Source organism: Pteronotus mesoamericanus, unplaced genomic scaffold, assembly GCF_021234165.1.
Source record: "Pteronotus mesoamericanus isolate MK-2021 breed Mesoamerican mustached bat unplaced genomic scaffold, CSHL_Meso_final scaffold_174, whole genome shotgun sequence".
In the NCBI taxonomy this organism is placed as follows: Eukaryota; Metazoa; Chordata; class Mammalia; order Chiroptera; family Mormoopidae; genus Pteronotus; species Pteronotus mesoamericanus.
This window is the reverse complement of record NW_026555309.1, coordinates 23,742,113-23,747,152: the sequence shown is the minus strand read 5'-3', so window position 1 is coordinate 23,747,152 and position 5,040 is coordinate 23,742,113. Positions and strand designations below refer to the sequence as shown.

Here is a 5,040-nt window from a genome sequence, read left to right as displayed (position 1 = left end):
GTTGAGGTAGGGGATCCATTTGCTTAGGCATCTAATAGTGTCTTCTACAGGCCTTATCAGGCAACACAGTTATAGGAATTAAAATTACTACAGAAATAAAAACATTCATAGAGATGAGAAAACTTCTTATTAGTGACAATTGTCGTCCTCCTCCAATACTCTCACCCCAGACATACCCCCAGATCCCCATTAAGTATCTTAAAACTTAGAGTCTAAAACAGCTTATCTATTGTAATGAAGTGATTGAAGAGATTATCAAATGCCTTTCAATCTTATCACAACAGCACACAGGGTATAAACCTAGGCAAGGTACATTTCAGCTGGAAAAGGAGAAGTTGCAGCTTTGGCAATACATTTTATTCACTAGAATCAGAAGGGCCAGAGCTTGGCTCAGAGGAGAGAAAGCAAAGTTAAGGGGGGTAAAAGGATCCTTTTCTTTACATAGTCATGCTCAACACGGCAGGGATTCAGAAGAAAGTGAGGTAAGAAATGGAGCAGGTGCATTTCAATGGAACATTGATTTTGTTGTCTCTCTTACAACCTTGGCATAATAGTTAGCAGCTGGATTGGATAGAAAACAAGTAGAGAAAAGGAGGGACTTACTCTCCAATTCTGTGGTCCAGCAGCTGTCTCAAGAGAAGTGGTCGAGAAAAATGGAAGATTGACAAATAGGCTTACTCGGGTAAGACCTCTGTTATCCAGAAGCAAAATTTAACATTTTCTCTCTCTCTCATTCATTCATTCAGCAAATATCACAAACTCACCCCCTAATTCTTTCCCTTCTAGTTATTATGCTCAGTCTTGTTCAAATAGATAAACCATGAACAATTTGTGTTGTAAGCTAGGAAAATACTGGCAGTAATTATTAGTGTTCATTACGTCTTTGATTCTGGATGAATCATTTTCTGTACTGAGACACAGCTCTATTTTCTACCTCTACTAAAGCATTCAGATAGGTTTTCTGAATTCTCTCTTTTTGCATGCTATAGGCTTTCCCTGGATATTTTCACCCACTCCCAGTCTTTAAACTCTATTTACATATCAGTAGCTTTTATGTTGGTATTTTTAGCCCAAACTTCTTTCCCCTTTTCAAGCCTTGAGTAAACGTGTATCTCTGAAAATCTCACAGGCTTCCAACACACTTCATCTCCAACCAAAGTGGATCTCCTCATCTTTGCTCCTTACTAGACCCTTCCCTTGAAATCAGAATATAAAACATTTGTTGACTCACTTATTCTACCAAGCTTGGGGCTAAGTACTTTGAATAATCAAATGATGCATATTTTATAGTTCCCTTAACATTTTACTCCTTGATTTTTAACCTTAATATGAAAAAAGGAGAGAGAAAAAAATCATGATAGCTCCTCTGTTTTTCCTAAAATGCTGCATTCTTGGCCACATATTTAAAAGGATATATGTTTAAATAGCATAGTTTAAATAGAAACACTTCTCCTTTCATGTCAATAGAACTGGCTTAAGTAATGAATTGGGGTTGTTATGTCAAATAAATAAAGTAAATGACTTAAAGGATAAGTCAGCATGATGAAGCAATGTTATTTTTTTTTTTAATTTTAATCAAGATGATTGGTGGTAACCTTGAAAGCTTTCATGAAGGTTTTAAAGTGACATAAATTAGGAACACAAGATCACAAGATGGATAAAGAAATGGCTTCTCTGTAAGAAATGGAAAAATGTTTTAACAAGAGGGTAATTCAAGCAGACAAAAAAATGAATTCATAACAAAAATTTGGGTCACACAATTAGCTATCAGGGAATCAGGCTACTTTCTACACTTGATCTTAGCCAAAAGGCTGAGACGTGATCAGGCTACTTTCTCATCTGATAAAATCTTTAATGATTACAAGACAGAAAGGTCAGTATTCTCTGTCATTTCTAGAAGTTCCTCTCTGTTGTCCATGTCTATGAGTCCTTTATCCTTTTTGCTCAATCCCTCCACCCCCTAACCACCGCCCTCCCGCCAACTAGTTGTCATCCTGTTCTTCATCTATGAGTCTGTCCCCATTTTCCTTGTTAGTTTGGTTTGTTCATCAGATTCCACATACAAGTGAAATGATATGGCATTTTTCTTTCTCTGACTGGCTTACTTCACTTAGCATAATGTTCTCCATTATGGTGATAGTTGGGAGGAGGGGACATAAAGGGAATAAATGGTAATGAAAAAAATACAATAAAGGTAAAAATATAAAAAAAAATCTATTGTATTTCAAACAGTAAAAAATGTAAAATGTTACATTATTAATGTTATAGTGATTACAGAGTACAATTATATTTCAAATGATTGGATTAAATGTATTATTAAAATTATTTTTAATTTAATACAAATTTTTATTTTAAAACAAGTTCCTATAATTTAATTTCTTAATGAAGATAATTTGAGGATAATGCCTAAATTATTATTTTTTTGCAGTATTTTTGTAGTCATGGATTAATGATGATCACGATGTAAATAAAAATAAAATATGTAATGTGACTAAACTGTGACCAAGTAAAAGTAAGTGTGGTCCTCAAGGACTCAGAGCCTGCCCTTTAAGCAGGTTAGAAATTAGTAAGGAAATGAGTCATCTTCTCAAGCTTCTCCTATACAAGGTAAGGAGAAGTTTTGCAGAACCAACAAGTTCTGCAAAATACAGACACAGAGCTATGGGAATTCAAATAAAGGGAGTTCACATTGGTTAACAAGTCTTCATTGGAAAAGGAACCACCTGAGTGGGGTTTTGAAATGGAGCTGAGCAGTCAGTGCAGGCCAGGTACGAGCCTACCTACTGGATCTTGATGCTGGTCCACGGAGTACAAGGTGAGATGCAAGAGCAAATTGAGTATGAGGAGCTGGACAGCATGCAATGTGAGTTTTGAAAAAGCAAATTCCAGCTGGTTCTTCAACCTAAGGGATAGGTGATAATGAGGGTCATGGTATGAGAAAAAAAGAAAGAATTGAAGATGTGAGTAAGGAATATAGGAGTAAAATAATTAAAGGAGATCTAGATAAAAGTAAAGGATAGACACTTGTTGAGGCTTCTCATTGAATCCCAATGTGGATTTACATCATTGAGCTGTGATTATTTAAAGTGTACAGAGGATAGTCAGAGGTCTCTTTCAAACAGAAAGAGGAGCGTAAATCTGAATGAAAATTTGGATAAAGACCTGCCTGATTTGGAAAGCAGCAACAGGTCCAATTACACTGATAATTAGTGTATATTTAGAGAAAGAGCTATTAATATAGGAATGTGGGGGATGGTTGCATGTAGTTGTTAAAAGGAGAAACAGGAGCCAAACAATAACCAAATGGTGGTTAAGTGTTGCAGAAAGACCAAGACACACAAACTGAGAAAATGACTTTTGAAAAACTAGCTTCACTAAATGAAAAAGCTAAATTTCAACATGGGATCCTCATCATTGGGGATGCACATAAGTATAGTAATTAGTAATGCAACTCTAACTACAGTCACAACTGGAGCCACTTTGCTATTAACCCTCTCTGATATGAACATCACTGATTATCCAGGCCCTAGTTCAGATTAGGTGAGCACTGGTATCTATGGGTTTTTTTTGGAAGAAAACATGACTTGTTTACTCAGTGGACTAACCTCAAAAATACATAGGGAATAGTTTTTGCTATTTATTAAACTTATTTGTTTTGAAAATGTTTATTTAGAAATGTAGTATCTTGGACAAAAATTACAGATACCCTTATTCCTGGAGCTCTTAGCTTGGTTGGCGTTAAACAGAAGAGGTGTATGGGGCTAGAAAAAGAACCAAAGAGAGGAAATCTGCAAAGCTAGATCTAGAACCAGGAAGAAAAAGAAAAATGAGGTCTTTCACTGAAAATAGTGTCTTAGTTATCGGCTTGCCTGGGCTCAGTTGGATGGTTCTTCTGCTCTACATGAGATTGGCTAGGAATGCAGTCATATGAGGAGTCTACCAAATACAATGTCCAAGACTTCTGACTCATGTGTCTGGAAGTTAACACTGGCTTCTAACTGGGTGCTCACCTGGGCCATCAACTGGGGTATTTATATACGACCTTCCATGTATTTTGATTGTCTCTTAGTATGGTAACTGGTTAGTGAAATGAAGTGCCCCAGGAGTGAGCATTCCAAGAGGAAGGGGGCAGAATCAGCCACACTTTTAAAGGACAGGCTCAGAACTGGTACAGTGTTGTTTCTATCACATTCTGTCTTTGAGTGATTACAGGGCCAACTGGATTCAGAGAGGAAATAAAGTCCATCTCTCAATGGGGAGAATGACAAAGAATGGACAGCTAACCTTAATCTAGAGGAGTGAGGACAGAAATAAATGCTAGGAAGCAAGAAATATAGAAGTGCAAGAGAATCAATTAGGATAGAGAAAGCAAAAACAGAACAAGGCTTTGCTATGAATATTTTACTGTTTATATATACTGGGCATTAGAAATACCCTGAGATGCCCAAAGATACATGAAAAGCTCCCTTAGGTAAACATCTATTACACTTAAGCTAAGTTTGGTCAGGAAAGGAAAAAGGCTTTTTCTAAACTTTGCCATTTGCAGTTACCCTCATTTTTTCTTTCCAACATTCAGAAATATTTTCTAGATTATCTATTTCTGTATGGCTAGCAATTATACTGATTTCTATTTCTAACACAGTGTGGATATTTAGCAGTAGCTTCTTGTAGGCCAGATTATAGAAAAAAAAATGTTTAGCTATTATGCATCAAGTAGGCACAGGTACTCATAAGAGTTGCTGTGAAAACAGGTTTTAAAAATGGATCTTTCAAGTGTCTCGTGTTGTGCAGGCTACCCATACAGATTAAAATAAAGTCATGCAATGTGACAAATGATGGGAAGAATGGACCTGCTTTCAAAATGTAATTCTCAGCTGTTAAAATATAGAAAAATTGCTTGATATTGGAATTAGCAACTGCTTAGTTCTTAACTCCATGACTTACATAAGGGTAACTTGTTAAAGTTCTTATTTAAAATTTCTATTTAACTTATTCACATTCTTATAGATATTTTATAAGTGAAATTAAAAGATATTCTTT

The 5,040-nt window shown here is 35.8% G+C and overlaps 1 pseudogene; it reads right to left on the bottom strand.

The window, feature by feature from the left end:
- Positions 1-1,664: 1,664 nt before the first annotated feature.
- Positions 1,665-1,823, bottom strand: LOC129084471 (uncharacterized; annotated as a pseudogene).
- Between the last annotated feature and the right edge of the window lie 3,217 nt (positions 1,824-5,040).